This window comes from Echiichthys vipera (genome assembly GCF_963691815.1).
Source record: "Echiichthys vipera genome assembly, chromosome: Y".
NCBI lineage: Eukaryota > Metazoa > Chordata > Actinopteri > Perciformes > Trachinidae > Echiichthys > Echiichthys vipera.
Window position 1 is genome coordinate 12817678 of NC_139849.1, and position 23728 is coordinate 12841405.

Consider the following 23728-nt stretch of genomic DNA (forward strand, 5'->3'; position numbering starts at 1 on the left):
GGCACTGGCTCAGACTCCCAGGGCACCTACACTAGCTGCTGCACCCAGCAGATGAGCTCTGACATTTGTCCTGACCTGAGACATGCAGGCAGGCACTGGCTCAGACTCCCAGGGCACCTACACTGACTGCTGCACCCAGCAGATGAGCTCTCACCTGGGCAGTGACATGCAGGCAGGCACTGGCTCAGACTCCCAGGGCAACTACACTGACTGCTAAATCCAGCAAATGAGCTCTGACCTTGGTCCTGACCTGAGACATGCAGGCAGGCACTGGCTCAGACTCCCAGGGTACCTCCACTGACTGCTGCATACAGCAGACGAGCTCTGACCTTGGTCCTGACCTGAGACATGCAGGCAGGCACTTGCTCAGACTACCAGGGCACCTACACTGACTGCTGCACCCAGCAGATGAGCTCTGACCTTGGTCCTGACCCGAGACATGCAGGCAGGCACTTGCTCAGACTAACAGGGCACCTACACTGACTGCTGCACCCAGCAGATGAGCTCTGACCTTGGTCCTGACCTGAGACATGCAGGCAGGCACTGGCTCAGACTCCCAGGGCACCTACACTTACTGCTGCACCCAGCAGACGAGCTCTCACCTGGGCAGTGACATGAAGGCAGGCACTAACTCAGACTCCCAGGGCACCTCCACTGACTACTGCACCCAGCAGATGAGCTCTCACCTGGGCTGTGACATGAAGGCAGGCACAAACTCGGACTCCCAGGGCACCTCCACTGACTGCTGCACCCGGCAGATGAGCTCTGACCTGAGACGTGCAGGCAAGCACTGGCTCAGACTCCCAGGGCACCTCGAATGACTGCTGCACCCAGCAGACGAGCTCTGCTCTGGGCAGAGACATGCAGGCAGGCACTTGCTAAGACTACCAGGGCACCTACACTGACTGCTGCACCCAGCAGACGAGCTCTGACCTTGGTCTTGACCTGAGACATGTAGGCAGGCACTGGCTCAGACTCCCAGGGCACCTACACTGACTGCTGCACCCAGCAGACGAGCACTCACCTGGGCAGTGACATGTAGGCAGGCACTGGCTCAGACTCCAAGGGCACCTACACTTGCTGCTTCACCCAGCAGATGAGCTCTGACCTTGGTCCTGACCTGAGACATGCAGGCAGGCACTGCTTCAGACTCCCAGGGTACCTCCACTGACTGCTGCACCCAGCAGACGAGCTCTGACCTTGGTCCTGACCTGAGAGATGCAGGCAGACACTGGCTCAAACTCCCAGGGCACCTACACTGACTGCTGCACCCAGCAGACGAGCTATAACCTGCGCAGTGACATGCAGGCAGGCACTGGCTCAGACTCCCAGGGCACCTACACTAGCTGCTGCACCCAGCAGATGAGCTCTGACCTTTGTCCTGACCTGAGACATGCAGGCAGGCACTGGCTCAGACTCCCAGGGCACCTCGAATGACTGCTGCACCCAGCAGACGAGCTCTGCTCTGGGCAGAGACATGCAGGCAGGCACTGGCTCAGACTCCCAGGGCACCTATACTGACTGCTGCACCCAGCAGACGAGCTCTAACCTGGGCAGTGACAAGCAGGCAGGCACTGGCTCAAACTCCCAGGGCACCTACACTGACTGCTGCACCCAGCAGACGAGCTCTCACCTGGGCAGTGACATGCAGGCAGGCACTGGCTGAGACTCCCAGGGCACCTACACTGACTGCTGCACCCAGCAGATGAGCTCTCACCTGGGCAGTGACATGCAGGCAGGCACTGGCTCAGACTCCCAGGGCACCTAAACTGACTGCTGCACCCAGCAGATGAGCTCTGACCTTGGTTCTGACCTGAGACATGCAGTTAGGCACTGGCTCAGACTCCCAGGGCACCTACACTGACTGCTGCACCCAGCAAACGAGCTATCACCTGGGCAGAGACATGCAGGCAGGCACTTGCTCAGACTACCAGGGCACCTACACTCACTGCTGCACCCAGCAGACAAGCTCTCACCTGGGCAGTGACATGCAAGCAGGCACTGGCTCAGACTCCCAGGGAACCTACACTGACTGCTGCACCCAGCAGATGAGCTCTGACCTTGGTCCTGACCTGAGACATGCAGGCAGGCACTTGCTCAGACTCCCAGGGCACCTACACTGACTGCTGCACCCAGCAGATGATCTCTGACCTTGGTCCTAACCTGAGACATGCAGGCAGGCACTGGCTCAGACTGTCAGGGCACCTACACTGACTGCTGCACCCAGCAGACGAGCTCTCACCTGGGCAGTGACATTCAAGCAGGCACTGGCTCAGACTCCTAGGGCAACTACACTGACTGCTACATCCAGCAAATGAGCTCTGACCTTGGTCCTGACCTGAGACATGCAGGCAGGCACTGGCTCAGACTCCCAGGGTACCTCCACTGACTGCTGCATACAGCAGACGAGCACTGACCTTGGTCCTGACCTGAGACTTGCAGGCAGGCACTTGCTCAGACTACCAGGGCACCTACACTGACTGCTGCACCAAGCAGATGAGCTCTGACCTTGGTCCTGACCTGAGACATGCAGGCAGGCACTGGCTCAGACTCCCAGGGCACATACACTAACTGCTGCACCCAGCAGACGAGCTCTCACCTGGGCAGTGACATGAAGGCAGGCACTAACTTAGACTCCCAGGGCACCTCCACTGACTACTGCACCCAGCAGATGAGCTCTCACCTGGGCAGTGACATGAGGGCAGGCACAAACTCGGACTCCCAGGGCACCTCCACTGACTGCTGCACCCAGCAGATGAGCTCTGACCTGAGACGTGCAGGCAAGCACTGGCTCAGACTCCCAGGGCACCTCGAATGACTGCTGCACCCAGCAGACGAGCTCTGCTCTGGGCAGAGACATGCAGGCAGGCACTTGCTAAGACTACCAGGGCACCTACACTGACTGCTGCACCCAGCAGACGAGCTCTAACCTGGGCAGTGACAAGCAGGCAGGCACTGGCTCAAACTCCCAGGGCACCTACACTGACTGCTGCATCCAGCAGACGAGCTCTGACCTTGGTCCTGACCTGAGATATGCAGGCAGGCACTTGCTCAGACTACCAGGGCACCTACACTGACTGCTGCACCCAGCAGATGAGCTCTGACCTTGGTCCTGACCTGAGACATGCAGGCAGGCACTTGCTCAGACTAACAGGGCACCTACACTGACTGCTGCACCCAGCAGACGAGCTCTCACCTGGGCAGTGACATGAAGGCAGGCACTAACTCAGACTCCCAGGGCACCTCCACTGACTACTGCACCCAGCAGATGAGCTCTCACCTGGGCAGTGACATGAAGGCAGGCACAAACTCGGACTCCCAGGGCACCTCCACTGACTGCTGCACCCAGCAGATGAGCTCTGACCTGAGACGTGCAGGCAAGCACTGGCTCAGACTCCCAGGGCACCTCGAATGACTGCTGCACCCAGCAGACGAGCTCTGCTCTGGGCAGAGACATGCAGGCAGGCACTTGCTAAGACTACCAGGGCACCTACACTGACTGCTGCACCCAGCAGAGGAGCTCTAACCTGGGTAGTGACAAGCAGGCAGGCACTGGCTCAAACTCCCAGGGCACCTACACTGACTGCTGCATCCAGCAGACGAGCTCTGACCTTGGTCCTGACCTGAGACATGCAGGCAGGCACTTGCTCAGACTACCAGGGCACCTACACTGACTGCTGCACCCAGCAGATGAGCTCTGACCTTGGTCCTGACCTGAGACATGCAGGCAGGCACTGGCTCAGACTAACAGGGCACCTACACTGACTGCTGCACCCAGCAGATGAGCTCTGACCTTGGTCCTGACCTGAGACATGCAGGCAGGCACTGGCTCAGACTCCCAGGGCACCTACACTAACTGCTGCACCCAGCAGACGAGCTCTCACCTGGGCAGTGACATGAAGGCAGGCACTAACTCAGACTCCCAGGGCACCTCCACTGACTACTGCACCCAGCAGATGAGCTCTCACCTGGGCAGTGACATGAAGGCAGGCACAAACTCGGACTCCCAGGGCACCTCCACTGACTGCTGCACCCAGCAGACGAGCTCTGCTCTGGGCAGAGACATGCAGGCAGGCACTGGCTCAGACTCCCAGGGCACCTATACTGACTGCTGCACCCAGCAGACGAGCTCTAACCTGGGCAGTGACAAGCAGGCAGGCACTGGCTCAAACTCCCAGGGCACCTACACTGACTGCTGCACCCAGCAGACGAGCTCTCACCTGGACAGTGACATGCAGGCAGGCACTGGCTGAGACTCCCAGGGCACCTACACTTGCTGCTGCACCCAGCAGATGAGCTCTGACATTTGTCCTGACCTGAGACATGCAGGCAGGCACTGGCTCAGACTCCCAGGGCACCTACACTGACTGCTGCACCCAGCAGATGAGCTCTCACCTGGGCAGTGACATGCAGGCAGGCACTGGCTCAGACTCCCAGGGCACCTACACTGACTGCTGCACCCAGCAGATGAGCTCTGACCTTGGTTCTGACCTGAGACATGCAGTTAGGCACTGGCTCAGACTCCCAGGGCACCTACACTGACTGCTGCACCCAGCAAACGAGCTATCACCTGGGCAGTGACATGCAGGCAGGCACTGGCTCAGACTCCCAGGGCACCTCGAATGACTGCTGCATCCAGCAGGCGAGCTCTGACCTGGGCAGAGACATGCAGGCAGGCACTTGCTCAGACTACCAGGGCACCTACACTCACTGCTGCACCCAGCAGACGAGCTCTCACCTGGGCAGTGACATGCAAGCAGGCACTGGCTCAGACTCCCAGGGCACCTACACTGACTGCTGCACCCAGCAGATGAGCTCTGACCTTGGTCCTGACCTGAGACATGCAGGCAAGCACTGGCTCAGACTCCCAGGGCACCTCGAATGACTGCTGCACCCAGCAGACGAGCTCTAACCTGGGCAGAGACATGCAGGCAGGCACTTGCTCAGACTACCAGGGCACCTACACTGACTGCTGCACCCAGCAGACGAGCTCTCACCTGTGCAGTGACATGCAGGCAGGCACTGGCTCAGACTCCCAGGGCACCTACACTGACTGCTGCACCCAGCAGATGAGCTCTGACCTTGGTCCTGACCTGAGACATGCAGGCAGTCACTTGCTCAGACTCCCAGGGCACCTACACTGACTGCTGCACCCAGCAGATGATCTCTGACCTTGGTCCTAACCTGAGACATGCAGGAAGGCACTGGCTCAGACTCCCAGGGAACCTACACTGACTGCTGCACCCAGCAGACGAGCTCTCACCTGGGCAGTGACATTCAAGCAGGCACTGGCTCAGACTCCTAGGGCAACTACACTGACTGCTAAATCCAGCAAATGAGCTCTGACCTTGGTTCTGACCTGAGACATGCACGCAGGCACTGGCTCAGACTCCCAGGGTACCTCCACTGACTGCTGCATACAGCAGACGAGCTCTGACCTTGGTCCTGACCTGAGACATGCAGGCAGGCACTTGCTCAGACTACCAGGGCACCTACACTGACTGCTGCACCCAGCAGATGAGCTCTGACCTTGGTCCTGACCTGAGACATGCAGGCAGGCACTTGCTCAGACTAACAGGGCACCTACACTGACTGCTGCACCCAGCAGATGAGCTCTGACCTTGGTCCTGACCTGAGACATGCAGGCAGGCACTGGCTCAGACTCCCAGGGCACCTACACTTACTGCTGCACCCAGCAGACGAGCTCTCACCTGGGCAGTGACATGAAGGCAGGCACTAACTCAGACTCCCAGGGCACCTCCACTGACTACTGCACCCAGCAGATGAGCTCTCACCTGGGCAGTGACATGAAGGCAGGCACAAACTCGGACTCCCAGGGCACCTCCACTGACTGCTGCACCCAGCAGATGAGCTCTGACCTGAGACGTGCAGGCAAGCACTGGCTCAGACTCCCAGGGCACCTCGAATGACTGCTGCACCCAGCAGACGAGCTCTGCTCTGGGCAGAGACATGCAGGCAGGCACTTGCTAAGACTACCAGGGCACCTACACTGACTGCTGCACCCAGCAGACGAGCTCTAACCTGGGCAGTGACAAGCAGGCAGGCACTGGCTCAAACTCCCAGGGCACCTACACTGACTGCTGCATCCAGCAGACGAGCTCTGACCTTGGTCCTGACCTGAGACATGCAGGCAGGCACTTGCTCAGACTACCAGGGCACCTACACTGACTGCTGCACCCAGCAGATGAGCTCTGACCTTGGTCCTGACCTGAGACATGCAGGCAGGCACTTGCTCAGACTAACAGGGCACCTACACTGACTGCTGCACCCAGTAGATGAGCTCTGACCTTGGTCCTGACCTGAGACATGCAGGCAGGCACTGGCTCAGACTCCAAGGGCACCTCCACTGACTACTGCACCCAGCAGATGAGCTCTCACCTGGGCAGTGACATGAAGGCAGGCACTAACTCGGACTCCCAGGGCACCTCCACTGACTGCTGCACCCAGCAGATGAGCTCTGACCTGAGACGTGCAGGCAAGCACTGGCTCACACTCCCAGGGCACCTCGAATGACTGCTGCACCCAGCAGACGAGCTCTGCTCTGGGCAGAGACAGGCAGGCAGGCACTTGCTAAGACTACCAGGGCACCTACACTGACTGCTGCACCCAGCAGACGAGCTCTAACCTGGGCAGTGACAAGCAGGCAGGCACTGGCTCAAACTCCCAGGGCACCTACACTGACTGCTGCACCCAGCAGACGAGCTCTCACCTGGGCAGTGACATGCAGGCAGGCACTGGCTCAGACTCCCAGGGCACCTACACTAGCTGCTGCACCCAGCAGATGAGCTCTGACATTTGTCCTGACCTGAGACATGCAGGCAGGCACTGGCTCAGACTCCCAGGGCACCTACACTGACTGCTGCACCCAGCAGATGAGCTCTCACCTGGGCAGTGACATGCAGGCAGGCACTGGCTCAGACTCCCAGGGCACCTACACTGACTGCTGCACCCAGCAGATGAGCTCTGACCTTGGTTCTGACCTGAGACATGCAGGCAAGCACTGGCTCAGACTCCCAGGGCACCTCGAATGACTGCTGCACCCAGCAGACGAGCTCTAACCTGGGCAGAGACATGCAGGCAGGCACTTGCTCAGACTACCAGGGCACCTACACTGACTGCTGCACCCAGCAGACGAGCTCTCACCTGTGCAGTGACATGCAGGCAGGCACTGGCTCAGACTCCCAGGGCACCTACACTGACTGCTGCACCCAGCAGATGAGCTCTGACCTTGGTCCTGACCTGAGACATGCAGGCAGGCACTTGCTCAGACTCCCAGGGCACCTACACTGACTGCTGCACCCAGCAGATGATCTCTGACCTTGGTCCTGACCTGAGACATGCAGGCAGGCACTTGCTCATACTACCAGGGCACCTGCACTGACTGCTGCACCCAGCAGACGAGCTCTCACCTGGGCAGTGACATGCAGGCAGGCACTGGCTCAGACTCCAAGGGAACCTACACTTGCTGCTTCACCCAGCAGATGAGCTCTGACCTTGGTCCTGACCTGAGACATGCACGCAGGCACTGGCTCAGACTCTCAGTGCACCTACACTGACTGCTGCACCCAGCAGACGAGCTCTCACCTGGGCAGTGACATGCAGGCAGGCACTGGCTCAGACTCCCAGGGCACCTACACTGACTGCTGCACCCAGCAGACGAGCTCTCACCTGGGCAGTGACATGCAGGCAGGCACTGGCTCAGACTCCAAGGGCACCTATACTTGCTGCTTCACCCAGCAGATGAGCTCTGACCTTGGTCCTGACCTGAGACATGCACGCAGGCACTGGCTCAGACTCCCAGTGCACCTACACTGACTGCTGCACCCAGCAGACGAGCTCTCACCTGGGCAGTGACATGCAGGCAGGCACTGGCTCAGACTCCCAGGGCACCTACACTTGCTGCTTCATCCACCAGATGATCTCTTACCTTGGTCCTGACCTGAGACATGCAGGCAGGCACTTGCTCAGACTACCAGGGCACCTCCACTGACTGCTGCATACAGCAGACGAGCTCTGACCTTGGTCCTGACCTGAGACATGCAGGCAGGCACTTGCTCAGACTACCAGGGCACCTACACTGACTGCTGCACCCAGCAGATGAGCTCTGACCTTGGTCCTGACCTGAGACATGCAGGCAGGCACTTGCTCAGACTAACAGGGCACCTACACTGACTGCTGCACCCAGCAGATGAGCTCTGACCTTGGTCCTGACCTGAGACATGCAGGCAGGCACTGGCTCAGACTCCCAGGGCACCTACACTTACTGCTGCACCCAGCAGACGAGCTCTCACCTGGGCAGTGACATGAAGGCAGGCACTAACTCAGACTCCCAGGGCACCTCCACTGACTACTGCACCCAGCAGATGAGCTCTCACCTGGGCTGTGACATGAAGGCAGGCACAAACTCGGACTCCCAGGGCACCTCCACTGACTGCTGCACCCAGCAGATGAGCTCTGACCTGAGACGTGCAGGCAAGCACTGGCTCAGACTCCCAGGGCACCTCGAATGACTGCTGCATCCAGCAGACGAGCTCTGCTCTGGGCAGAGACATGCAGGCAGGCACTTGCTAAGACTACCAGGGCACCTACACTGACTGCTGCACCCAGCAGACGAGCTCTAACCTGGGCAGTGACAAGCAGGCAGGCACTGGCTCAAACTCCCAGGGCACCTACACTGACTGCTGCATCCAGCAGACGAGCTCTGACCTTGGTCCTGACCTGAGACATGCAGGCAGGCACTTGCTCAGACTACCAGGGCACCTACACTGACTGCTGCACCCAGCAGATGAGCTCTGACCTTGGTCCTGACCTGAGACATGCAGGCAGGCACTTGCTCAGACTAACAGGGCACCTACACTGACTGCTGCACCCAGTAGATGAGCTCTGACCTTGGTCCTGACCTGAGACATGCAGGCAGGCACTGGCTCAGACTCCAAGGGCACCTCCACTGACTACTGCACCCAGCAGATGAGCTCTCACCTGGGCAGTGACATGAAGGCAGGCACTAACTCGGACTCCCAGGGCACCTCCACTGACTGCTGCATCCAGCAGATGAGCTCTGACCTGAGACGTGCAGGCAAGCACTGGCTCACACTCCCAGGGCACCTCGAATGACTGCTGCACCCAGCAGACGAGCTCTGCTCTGGGCAGAGACAGGCAGGCAGGCACTTGCTAAGACTACCAGGGCACCTACACTGACTGCTGCACCCAGCAGACGAGCTCTAACCTGGGCAGTGACAAGCAGGCAGGCACTGGCTCAAACTCCCAGGGCACCTACACTGACTGCTGCACCCAGCAGACGAGCTCTCACCTGGGCAGTGACATGCAGGCAGGCACTGGCTCAGACTCCCAGGGCACCTACACTAGCTGCTGCACCCAGCAGATGAGCTCTGACATTTGTCCTGACCTGAGACATGCAGGCAGGCACTGGCTCAGACTCCCAGGGCACCTACACTGACTGCTGCACCCAGCAGATGAGCTCTCACCTGGGCAGTGACATGCAGGCAGGCACTGGCTCAGACTCCCAGGGCACCTACACTGACTGCTGCACCCAGCAGATGAGCTCTGACCTTGGTTCTGACCTGAGACATGCAGTTAGGCACTGGCTCAGACTCCCAGGGCACCTACACTGACTGCTGCACCCAGCAAACGAGCTATCACCTGGGCGGTGACATGCAGGCAGGCACTGGCTCAGACTCCCACAGCACCTCCACTGACTGCTGCACCCAGCAGACGAGCCCTGACCTTGGTCCTGACCTGAGATATGCAGGCAGGCACTTCCTCAGACTACCAGGGCACCTACACTCACTGCTGCACCCAGCAGACCTGCTCTCACCTGGGCAGTGACATGCAAGCAGGCATTGGCTCAGACTCCCAGGGCACCTAAATTGACTGCTGTACCCAGCAGATGAGCTCTGACCTTGGTCCTGACCTGAGACATGCAGGCAAGCACTGGCTCAGACTCCCTGGGCACCTCGAATGACTGCTGCACCCAGCAGACGAGCTCTAACCTGGGCAGAGACATGCAGGCAGGCACTTGCTCAGACTACCAGGGCACCTACACTGACTGCTGCACCCAGCAGACGAGCTCTCACCTGTGCAGTGACATGCAGGCAGGCACTGGCTCAGACTCCCAGGGCACCTACACTGACTGCTGCACCCAGCAGATGAGCTCTGACCTTGGTCCTGACCTGAGACATGCAGGCAGGCACCGGCTCAGACTCCCAGGGCACCTACACTTGCTGCTTCATCCACCAGATGAGCTCTGACCTTGGTCCTGACCTGAGACATGCAGGCAGGCACTGGCTCAGACTCCCAGGGTACCTCCACTGACTGCTGCATACAGCAGACGATCTCTGACCATGGTCCTGACCTGAGACATGCAGGCAGGCACTTGCTCATACTACCAGGGCACCTACACTGACTGCTGCACCCAGCACACAAGCTCTCACCTGGGCAGTGACATGCAAGCAGGCACTGGCTCAGACTCCCAGGGCACCTCGAATGACTGCTGCATCCAGCAGACGAGCTCTGACCTGGGCAGAGACATGCAGGCAGGCACTTGCTAAGACTACCAGGGCACCTACACTGACTGCTGCACCCAGCAGATGAGCTCTGACCTTGGTCCTGACCTGAGACATGCAGGCAGGCACTGGCTCAGACTCCCAGGGCACCTACACTAACTGCTGCACCCAGCAGACGAGCTCTCACCTGGGCAGTGACATGAAGGCAGGCACTAACTCAGACTCCCAGGGCACCTCCACTGACTACTGCACCCAGCAGATGAGCTCTCACCTGGGCAGTGACATGAAGGCAGGCACTAACTCGGACTCCCAGGGCACCTCCACTGACTGCTGCACCCAGCAGATGAGCTCTGACCTGAGACGTGCAGGCAAGCACTGGCTCAGACTCCCAGGGCACCTCGAATGACTGCTGCACCCAGCAGACGAGCTCTCACCTTGGCAGTGACATGCAGGCAGGCACTGGCTCAGACTCCCAGGGCACCTACACTAGCTTCTGCACCCAGCAGATGAGCCCTGACATTTGTCCTGACCTGAGACATGCAGGCAGGCACTGGCTCAGACTCCCAGGGCACCTACACTGACTACTGCACCCAGCAGATGAGCTCTCACCTGGGCAGTGACATGCAGGCAGGCACTGGCTCAGACTCCCAGGGCACCTCGAATGACTGCTGCATCCAGCAGGCGAGCTCTGACCTGGGCAGAGACATGCAGGCAGGCACTTGCTCAGACTACCAGGGCACCTACACTCACTGCTGCACCCAGCAGACGAGCTCTCACCTGGGCAGTGACATGCAAGCAGGCACTGGCTCAGACTCCCAGGGCACCTACACTGACTGCTGCACCCAGCAGATGAGCTCTGACCTTGGTCCTGACCTGAGACATGCAGGCAAGCACTGGCTCAGACTCCCAGGGCACCTCGAATGACTGCTGCACCCAGCAGACGAGCTCTAACCTGGGCAGAGACATGCAGGCAGGCACTTGCTAAGACTACCAGGGCACCTACACTGACTGCTGCACCCAGCAGATGAGCTCTGACCTTGGTCCTGACCTGAGACATGCAGGCAGGCACTGGCTCAGACTCCCAGGGCACCTACACTAACTGCTGCACCCAGCAGACGAGCTCTCACCTGGGCAGTGACATGAAGGCAGGCACTAACTCAGACTCCCAGGGCACCTCCACTGACTACTGCACCCAGCAGATGAGCTCTCACCTGGGCAGTGACATGAAGGCAGGCACTAACTCGGACTCCCAGGGCACCTCCACTGACTGCTGCACCCAGCAGATGAGCTCTGACCTGAGACGTGCAGGCAAGCACTGGCTCAGACTCCCAGGGCACCTCGAATGACTGCTGCACCCAGCAGACGAGCTCTCACCTTGGCAGTGACATGCAGGCAGGCACTGGCTCAGACTCCCAGGGCACCTACACTAGCTTCTGCACCCAGCAGATGAGCCCTGACATTTGTCCTGACCTGAGACATGCAGGCAGGCACTGGCTCAGACTCCCAGGGCACCTACACTGACTACTGCACCCAGCAGATGAGCTCTCACCTGGGCAGTGACATGCAGGCAGGCACTGGCTCAGACTCCCAGGGCACCTCGAATGACTGCTGCATCCAGCAGGCGAGCTCTGACCTGGGCAGAGACATGCAGGCAGGCACTTGCTCAGACTACCAGGGCACCTACACTCACTGCTGCACCCAGCAGACGAGCTCTCACCTGGGCAGTGACATGCAAGCAGGCACTGGCTCAGACTCCCAGGGCACCTACACTGACTGCTGCACCCAGCAGATGAGCTCTGACCTTGGTCCTGACCTGAGACATGCAGGCAAGCACTGGCTCAGACTCCCAGGGCACCTCGAATGACTGCTGCACCCAGCAGACGAGCTCTAACCTGGGCAGAGACATGCAGGCAGGCACTTGCTCAGACTACCAGGGCACCTACACTGACTGCTGCACCCAGCAGACGAGCTCTCACCTGTGCAGTGACATGCAGGCAGGCACTGGCTCAGACTCCCAGGGCACCTACACTGACTGCTGCACCCAGCAGATGAGCTCTGACCTTGGTCCTGACCTGAGACATGCAGGCAGGCACTTGCTCAGACTCCCAGGGCACCTACACTGACTGCTGCACCCAGCAGATGATCTCTGACCTTGGTCCTGACCTGAGACATGCAGGCAGGCACTTGCTCATACTACCAGGGCACCTGCAATGACTGCTGCACCCAGCAGACGAGCTCTCACCTGGGCAGTGACATGCAGGCAGGCACTGGCTCAGACTCCAAGGGAACCTACACTTGCTGCTTCACCCAGCAGATGAGCTCTGACCTTGGTCCTGACCTGAGACATGCACGCAGGCACTGGCTCAGACTCCCAGTGCACCTACACTGACTGCTGCACCCAGCAGACGAGCTCTCACCTGGGCAGTGACATGCAGGCAGGCACTGGCTCAGACTCCCAGGGCACCTACACTGACTGCTGCACCCAGCAGACGAGCTCTCACCTGGGCAGTGACATGCAGGCAGGCACTGGCTCAGACTCCAAGGGCACCTATACTTGCTGCTTCACCCAGCAGATGAGCTCTGACCTTGGTCCTGACCTGAGACATGCACGCAGGCACTGGCTCAGACTACCAGGGCACCTACACTGACTGCTGCACCCAGCAGACGAGCTCTCACCTGTGCAGTGACATGCAGGCAGGCACTGGCTCAGACTCCCAGGGCACCTACACTGACTGCTGCACCCAGCAGATGAGCTCTGACCTTGGTCCTGACCTGAGACATGCAGGCAGGCACCGGCTCAGACTCCCAGTGCACCTACACTTGCTGCTTCATCCACCAGATGAGCTCTGACCTTGGTCCTGACCTGAGACATGCAGGCAGGCACTGGCTCAGACTCCCAGGGTACCTCCACTGACTGCTGCATACAGCAGACGATCTCTGACCATGGTCCTGACCTGAGACATGCAGGCAGGCACTTGCTCATACTACCAGGGCACCTACACTGACTGCTGCACCCAGCACACAAGCTCTCACCTGGGCAGTGACATGCAAGCAGGCACTGGCTCAGACTCCCAGGGCACCTCGAATGACTGCTGCATCCAGCAGACGAGCTCTGACCTGGGCAGAGACATGCAGGCAGGCACTTGCTAAGACTACCAGGGCACCTACACTGACTGCTGCACCCAGCAGATGAGCTCTGACCTTGGTCCTGACCTGAGACATGCAGGCAGGCACTGGCTCAGACTCCCAGGGCACCTACACTAACTGCTGCACCCAGCAGACGAGCTCTCACCTGGGCAGTGACATGAAGGCAGGCACTAACTCAGACTCCCAGGGCACCTCCACTGACTACTGCACCCAGCAGATGAGCTCTCACCTGGGCAGTGACATGAAGGCAGGCACTAACTCGGACTCCCAGGGCACCTCCACTGACTGCTGCACCCAGCAGATGAGCTCTGACCTGAGACGTGCAGGCAAGCACTGGCTCAGACTCCCAGGGCACCTCGAATGACTGCTGCACCCAGCAGACGAGCTCTCACCTTGGCAGTGACATGCAGGCAGGCACTGGCTCAGACTCCCAGGGCACCTACACTAGCTTCTGCTCCCAGCAGATGAGCCCTGACATTTGTCCTGACCTGAGACATGCAGGCAGGCACTGGCTCAGACTCCCAGGGCACCTACACTGACTACTGCACCCAGCAGATGAGCTCTCACCTGGGCAGTGACATGCAGGCAGGCACTGGCTCAGACTCCCAGGGCACCTCGAATGACTGCTACATCCAGCAGGCGAGCTCTGACCTGGGCAGAGACATGCAGGCAGGCACTTGCTCAGACTACCAGGGCACCTACACTCACTGCTGCACCCAGCAGACGAGCTCTCACCTGGGCAGTGACATGCAAGCAGGCACTGGCTCAGACTCCCAGGGCACCTACACTGACTGCTGCACCCAGCAGATGAGCTCTGACCTTGGTCCTGACCTGAGACATGCAGGCAAGCACTGGCTCAGACTCCCAGGGCACCTCGAATGACTGCTGCACCCAGCAGACGAGCTCTAACCTGGGCAGAGACATGCAGGCAGGCACTTGCTCAGACTACCAGGGCACCTACACTGACTGCTGCACCCAGCAGACGAGCTCTCACCTGTGCAGTGACATGCAGGCAGGCACTGGCTCAGACTCCCAGGGCACCTACACTGACTGCTGCACCCAGCAGATGAGCTCTGACCTTGGTCCTGACCTGAGACATGCAGGCAGGCACTTGCTCAGACTCCCAGGGCACCTACACTGACTGCTGCACCCAGCAGATGATCTCTGACCTTGGTCCTGACCTGAGACATGCAGGCAGGCACTTGCTCATACTACCAGGGCACCTGCACTGACTGCTGCACCCAGCAGACGAGCTCTCACCTGGGCAGTGACATGCAGGCAGGCACTGGCTCAGACTCCAAGGGAACCTACACTTGCTGCTTCACCCAGCAGATGAGCTCTGACCTTGGTCCTGACCTGAGACATGCACGCAGGCACTGGCTCAGACTCCCAGTGCACCTACACTGACTGCTGCACCCAGCAGACGAGCTCTCACCTGGGCAGTGACATGCAGGCAGGCACTGGCTCAGACTCCCAGGGCACCTACACTTGCTGCTTCATCCACCAGATGATCTCTTACCTTGGTCCTGACCTGAGACATGCAGGCAGGCACTTGCTCAGACTACCAGGGCACCTCCACTGACTGCTGCATACAGCAGACGAGCTCTGACCTTGGTCCTGACCTGAGACATGCAGGCAGGCACTTGCTCAGACTACCAGGGCACCTACACTGACTGCTGCACCCAGCAGATGAGCTCTGACCTTGGTCCTGACCTGAGACATGCAGGCAGGCACTTGCTCAGACTAACAGGGCACCTACACTGACTGCTGCACCCAGCAGATGAGCTCTGACCTTGGTCCTGACCTGAGACATGCAGGCAGGCACTGGCTCAGACTCCCAGGGCACCTACACTTACTGCTGCACCCAGCAGACGAGCTCTCACCTGGGCAGTGACATGAAGGCAGGCACTAACTCAGACTCCCAGGGCACCTCCACTGACTACTGCACCCAGCAGATGAGCTCTCACCTGGGCTGTGACATGAAGGCAGGCACAAACTCGGACTCCCAGGGCACCTCCACTGACTGCTGCACCCAGCAGATGAGCTCTGACCTGAGACGTGCAGGCAAGCACTGGCTCAGACTCCCAGGGCACCTCGAATGACTGCTGCATCCAGCAGACGAGCTCTGCTCTGGGCAGAGACATGCAGGCAGGCACTTGCTAAGACTACCAGGGCACCTACACTGACTGCTGCACCCAGCAGACGAGCTCTAACCTGGGCAGTGACAAGCAGGCAGGCACTGGCTCAAACTCCCAGGGCACCTACACTGACTGCTGCATCCAGCAGACGAGCTCTGACCTTGGTCCTGACCTGAGACATGCAGGCAGGCACTTGCTCAGACTACCAGGGCACCTACACTGACTGCTGCACCCAGCAGATGAGCTCTGACCTTGGTCCTGACCTGAGACATGCAGGCAGGCACTTGCTCAGACTAACAGGGCACCTACACTGACTGCTGCACCCAGTAGATGAGCTCTGACCTTGGTCCTGACCTGAGACATGCAGGCAGGCACTGGCTCAGACTCCAAGGGCACCTCCACTGACTACTGCACCCAGCAGATGAGCTCTCACCTGGGCAGTGACATGAAGGCAGGCACTAACTCGGACTCCCAGGGCACCTCCACTGACTGCTGCACCCAGCAGATGAGCTCTGACCTGAGACGTGCAGGCAAGCACTGGCTCACACTCCCAGGGCACCTCGAATGACTGCTGCACCCAGCAGACGAGCTCTGCTCTGGGCAGAGACAGGCAGGCAGGCACTTGCTAAGACTACCAGGGCACCTACACTGACTGCTGCTCCCAGCAGATGAGCTCTGACCTTGGTCCTGACCCGAGACATGCAGGCAGGCACTTGCTCAGACTAACAGGGCACCTACACTGACTGCTGCACCCAGCAGATGAGCTCTGACCTTGGTCCTGACCTGAGACATGCAGGCAGGCACTGGCTCAGACTCCCAGGGCACCTACACTTACTGCTGCACCCAGCAGACGAGCTCTCACCTGGGCAGTGACATGAAGGCAGGCACTAACTCAGACTCCCAGGGCACCTCCACTGACTACTGCACCCAGCAGATGAGCTCTCACCTGGGCTGTGACATGAAGGCAGGCACAAACTCGGACTCCCAGGGCACCTCCACTGACTGCTGCACCCGGCAGATGAGCTCTGACCTGAGACGTGCAGGCAAGCACTGGCTCAGACTCCCAGGGCACCTCGAATGACTGCTGCACCCAGCAGACGAGCTCTGCTCTGGGAAGAGACATGCAGGCAGGCACTTGCTAAGACTACCAGGGCACCTACACTGACTGCTGCACCCAGCAGACGAGCTCTGACCTTGGTCTTGACCTGAGACATGTAGGCAGGCACTGGCTCAGACTCCCAGGGCACCTACACTGACTGCTGCACCCAGCAGACGAGCACTCACCTGGGCAGTGACATGTAGGCAGGCACTGGCTCAGACTCCAAGGGCACCTACACTTGCTGCTTCACCCAGCAGATGAGCTCTGACCTTGGTCCTGACCTGAGACATGCAGGCAGGCACTGCTTCAGACTCCCAGGGTACCTCCACTGACTGCTGCACCCAGCAGACGAGCTCTGACCTTGGTCCTGACCTGAGAGATGCAGGCAGACACTGGCTCAAACTCCCAGGGCACCTACACTGACTGCTGCACCCAGCAGACGAGCTATAACCTGCGCAGTGACATGCAGGCAGGCACTGGCTCAGACTCCCAGGGCACCTACACTAGCTGCTGCACCCAGCAGATGAGCTCTGACCTTTGTCCTGACCTGAGACATGCAGGCAGGCACTGGCTCAGACTCCCAGGGCACCTCGAATGACTGCTGCACCCAGCAGACGAGCTCTGCTCTGGGCAGAGACATGCAGGCAGGCACTGGCTCAGACTCCCAGGGCACCTATACTGACTGCTGCACCCAGCAGACGAGCTCTAACCTGGGCAGTGACAAGCAGGCAGGCACTGGCTCAAACTCCCAGGGCACCTACACTGACTGCTGCACCCAGCAGACGAGCTCTCACCTGGGCAGTGACATGCAGGCAGGCACTGGCTGAGACTCCCAGGGCACCTACACTGACTGCTGCACCCAGCAGATGAGCTCTCACCTGGGCAGTGACATGCAGGCAGGCACTGGCTCAGACTCCCAGGGCACCTAAACTGACTGCTGCACCCAGCAGATGAGCTCTGACCTTGGTTCTGACCTGAGACATGCAGTTAGGCACTGGCTCAGACTCCCAGGGCACCTACACTGACTGCTGCACCCAGCAAACGAGCTATCACCTGGGCAGAGACATGCAGGCAGGCACTTGCTCAGACTACCAGGGCACCTACACTCACTGCTGCACCCAGCAGACAAGCTCTCACCTGGGCAGTGACATGCAAGCAGGCACTGGCTCAGACTCCCAGGGAACCTACACTGACTGCTGCACCCAGCAGATGAGCTCTGACCTTGGTCCTGACCTGAGACATGCAGGCAGGCACTTGCTCAGACTCCCAGGGCACCTACACTGACTGCTGCACCCAGCAGATGATCTCTGACCTTGGTCCTAACCTGAGACATGCAGGCAGGCACTGGCTCAGACTGTCAGGGCACCTACACTGACTGCTGCACCCAGCAGACGAGCTCTCACCTGGGCAGTGACATTCAAGCAGGCACTGGCTCAGACTCCTAGGGCAACTACACTGACTGCTACATCCAGCAAATGAGCTCTGACCTTGGTCCTGACCTGAGACATGCAGGCAGGCACTGGCTCAGACTCCCAGGGTACCTCCACTGACTGCTGCATACAGCAGACGAGCACTGACCTTGGTCCTGACCTGAGACTTGCAGGCAGGCACTTGCTCAGACTACCAGGGCACCTACACTGACTGCTGCACCAAGCAGATGAGCTCTGACCTTGGTCCTGACCTGAGACATGCAGGCAGGCACTGGCTCAGACTCCCAGGGCACATACACTAACTGCTGCACCCAGCAGACGAGCTCTCACCTGGGCAGTGACATGAAGGCAGGCACTAACTTAGACTCCCAGGGCACCTCCACTGACTACTGCACCCAGCAGATGAGCTCTCACCTGGGCAGTGACATGAGGGCAGGCACAAACTCGGACTCCCAGGGCACCTCCACTGACTGCTGCACCCAGCAGATGAGCTCTGACCTGAGACGTGCAGGCAAGCACTGGCTCAGACTCCCAGGGCACCTCGAATGACTGCTGCACCCAGCAGACGAGCTCTGCTCTGGGCAGAGACATGCAGGCAGGCACTTGCTAAGACTACCAGGGCACCTACACTGACTGCTGCACCCAGCAGACAAGCTCTAACCTGGGCAGTGACAAGCAGGCAGGCACTGGCTCAAACTCCCAGGGCACCTACACTGACTGCTGCATCCAGCAGACGAGCTCTGACCTTGGTCCTGACCTGAGATATGCAGGCAGGCACTTGCTCAGACTACCAGGGCACCTACACTGACTGCTGCACCCAGCAGATGAGCTCTGACCTTGGTCCTGACCTGAGACATGCAGGCAGGCACTTGCTCAGACTAACAGGGCACCTACACTGACTGCTGCACCCAGCAGACGAGCTCTCACCTGGGCAGTGACATGAAGGCAGGCACTAACTCAGACTCCCAGGGCACCTCCACTGACTACTGCACCCAGCAGATGAGCTCTCACCTGGGCAGTGACATGAAGGCAGGCACAAACTCGGACTCCCAGGGCACCTCCACTGACTGCTGCACCCAGCAGATGAGCTCTGACCTGAGACGTGCAGGCAAGCACTGGCTCAGACTCCCAGGGCACCTCGAATGACTGCTGCACCCAGCAGACGAGCTCTGCTCTGGGCAGAGACATGCAGGCAGGCACTTGCTAAGACTACCAGGGCACCTACACTGACTGCTGCACCCAGCAGAGGAGCTCTAACCTGGGTAGTGACAAGCAGGCAGGCACTGGCTCAAACTCCCAGGGCACCTACACTGACTGCTGCATCCAGCAGACGAGCTCTGACCTTGGTCCTGACCTGAGACATGCAGGCAGGCACTTGCTCAGACTACCAGGGCACCTACACTGACTGCTGCACCCAGCAGATGAGCTCTGACCTTGGTCCTGACCTGAGACATACAGGCAGGCACTGGCTCAGACTAACAGGGCACCTACACTGACTGCTGCACCCAGCAGATGAGCTCTGACCTTGGTCCTGACCTGAGACATGCAGGCAGGCACTGGCTCAGACTCCCAGGGCACCTACACTAACTGCTGCACCCAGCAGACGAGCTCTCACCTGGGCAGTGACATGAAGGCAGGCACTAACTCAGACTCCCAGGGCACCTCCACTGACTACTGCACCCAGCAGATGAGCTCTCACCTGGGCAGTGACATGAAGGCAGGCACAAACTCGGACTCCCAGGGCACCTCCACTGACTGCTGCACCCAGCAGACGAGCTCTGCTCTGGGCAGAGACATGCAGGCAGGCACTGGCTCAGACTCCCAGGGCACCTATACTGACTGCTGCACCCAGCAGACGAGCTCTAACCTGGGCAGTGACAAGCAGGCAGGCACTGGCTCAAACTCCCAGGGCACCTACACTGACTGCTGCACCCAGCAGACGAGCTCTCACCTGGACAGTGACATGCAGGCAGGCACTGGCTGAGACTCCCAGGGCACCTACACTTGCTGCTGCACCCAGCAGATGAGCTCTGACATTTGTCCTGACCTGAGACATGCAGGCAGGCACTGGCTCAGACTCCCAGGGCACCTACACTGACTGCTGCACCCAGCAGATGAGCTCTCACCTGGGCAGTGACATGCAGGCAGGCACTGGCTCAGACTCCCAGGGCACCTACACTGACTGCTGCACCCAGCAGATGAGCTCTGACCTTGGTTCTGACCTGAGACATGCAGTTAGGCACTGGCTCAGACTCCCAGGGCACCTACACTGACTGCTGCACCCAGCAAACGAGCTATCACCTGGGCAGTGACATGCAGGCAGGCACTGGCTCAGACTCCCAGGGCACCTCGAATGACTGCTGCATCCAGCAGGCGAGCTCTGACCTGGGCAGAGACATGCAGGCAGGCACTTGCTCAGACTACCAGGGCACCTACACTCACTGCTGCACCCAGCAGACGAGCTCTCACCTGGGCAGTGACATGCAAGCAGGCACTGGCTCAGACTCCCAGGGCACCTACACTGACTGCTGCACCCAGCAGATGAGCTCTGACCTTGGTCCTGACCTGAGACATGCAGGCAAGCACTGGCTCAGACTCCCAGGGCACCTCGAATGACTGCTGCACCCAGCAGACGAGCTCTAACCTGGGCAGAGACATGCAGGCAGGCACTTGCTCAGACTACCAGGGCACCTACACTGACTGCTGCACCCAGCAGACGAGCTCTCACCTGTGCAGTGACATGCAGGCAGGCACTGGCTCAGACTCCCAGGGCACCTACACTGACTGCTGCACCCAGCAGATGAGCTCTGACCTTGGTCCTGACCTGAGACATGCAGGCAGTCACTTGCTCAGACTCCCAGGGCACCTACACTGACTGCTGCACCCAGCAGATGATCTCTGACCTTGGTCCTAACCTGAGACATGCAGGAAGGCACTGGCTCAGACTCCCAGGGAACCTACACTGACTGCTGCACCCAGCAGACGAGCTCTCACCTGGGCAGTGACATTCAAGCAGGCACTGGCTCAGACTCCTAGGGCAACTACACTGACTGCTAAATCCAGCAAATGAGCTCTGACCTTGGTTCTGACCTGAGACATGCACGCAGGCACTGGCTCAGACTCCCAGGGTACCTCCACTGACTGCTGCATACAGCAGACGAGCTCTGACCTTGGTCCTGACCTGAGACATGCAGGCAGGCACTTGCTCAGACTACCAGGGCACCTACACTGACTGCTGCACCCAGCAGATGAGCTCTGACCTTGGTCCTGACCTGAGACATGCAGGCAGGCACTTGCTCAGACTAACAGGGCACCTACACTGACTGCTGCACCCAGCAGATGAGCTCTGACCTTGGTCCTGACCTGAGACATGCAGGCAGGCACTGGCTCAGACTCCCAGGGCACCTACACTTACTGCTGCACCCAGCAGACGAGCTCTCACCTGGGCAGTGACATGAAGGCAGGCACTAACTCAGACTCCCAGGGCACCTCCACTGACTACTGCACCCAGCAGATGAGCTCTCACCTGGGCAGTGACATGAAGGCAGGCACAAACTCGGACTCCCAGGGCACCTCCACTGACTGCTGCACCCAGCAGATGAGCTCTGACCTGAGACGTGCAGGCAAGCACTGGCTCAGACTCCCAGGGCACCTCGAATGACTGCTGCACCCAGCAGACGAGCTCTGCTCTGGGCAGAGACATGCAGGCAGGCACTTGCTAAGACTACCAGGGCACCTACACTGACTGCTGCACCCAGCAGACGAGCTCTAACCTGGGCAGTGACAAGCAGGCAGGCACTGGCTCAAACTCCCAGGGCACCTACACTGACTGCTGCATCCAGCAGACGAGCTCTGACCTTGGTCCTGACCTGAGACATGCAGGCAGGCACTTGCTCAGACTACCAGGGCACCTACACTGACTGCTGCACCCAGCAGATGAGCTCTGACCTTGGTCCTGACCTGAGACATGCAGGCAGGCACTTGCTCAGACTAACAGGGCACCTACACTGACTGCTGCACCCAGTAGATGAGCTCTGACCTTGGTCCTGACCTGAGACATGCAGGCAGGCACTGGCTCAGACTCCAAGGGCACCTCCACTGACTACTGCACCCAGCAGATGAGCTCTCACCTGGGCAGTGACATGAAGGCAGGCACTAACTCGGACTCCCAGGGCACCTCCACTGACTGCTGCACCCAGCAGATGAGCTCTGACCTGAGACGTGCAGGCAAGCACTGGCTCACACTCCCAGGGCACCTCGAATGACTGCTGCACCCAGCAGACGAGCTCTGCTCTGGGCAGAGACAGGCAGGCAGGCACTTGCTAAGACTACCAGGGCACCTACACTGACTGCTGCACCCAGCAGACGAGCTCTAACCTGGGCAGTGACAAGCAGGCAGGCACTGGCTCAAACTCCCAGGGCACCTACACTGACTGCTGCACCCAGCAGACGAGCTCTCACCTGGGCAGTGACATGCAGGCAGGCACTGGCTCAGACTCCCAGGGCACCTACACTAGCTGCTGCACCCAGCAGATGAGCTCTGACATTTGTCCTGACCTGAGACATGCAGGCAGGCACTGGCTCAGACTCCCAGGGCACCTACACTGACTGCTGCACCCAGCAGATGAGCTCTCACCTGGGCAGTGACATGCAGGCAGGCACTGGCTCAGACTCCCAGGGCACCTACACTGACTGCTGCACCCAGCAGATGAGCTCTGACCTTGGTTCTGACCTGAGACATGCAGGCAAGCACTGGCTCAGACTCCCAGGGCACCTCGAATGACTGCTGCACCCAGCAGACGAGCTCTAACCTGGGCAGAGACATGCAGGCAGGCACTTGCTCAGACTACCAGGGCACCTACACTGACTGCTGCACCCAGCAGACGAGCTCTCACCTGTGCAGTGACATGCAGGCAGGCACTGGCTCAGACTCCCAGGGCACCTACACTGACTGCTGCACCCAGCAGATGAGCTCTGACCTTGGTCCTGACCTGAGACATGCAGGCAGGCACTTGCTCAGACTCCCAGGGCACCTACACTGACTGCTGCACCCAGCAGATGATCTCTGACCTTGGTCCTGACCTGAGACATGCAGGCAGGCACTTGCTCATACTACCAGGGCACCTGCACTGACTGCTGCACCCAGCAGACGAGCTCTCACCTGGGCAGTGACATGCAGGCAGGCACTGGCTCAGACTCCAAGGGAACCTACACTTGCTGCTTCACCCAGCAGATGAGCTCTGACCTTGGTCCTGACCTGAGACATGCACGCAGGCACTGGCTCAGACTCTCAGTGCACCTACACTGACTGCTGCACCCAGCAGACGAGCTCTCACCTGGGCAGTGACATGCAGGCAGGCACTGGCTCAG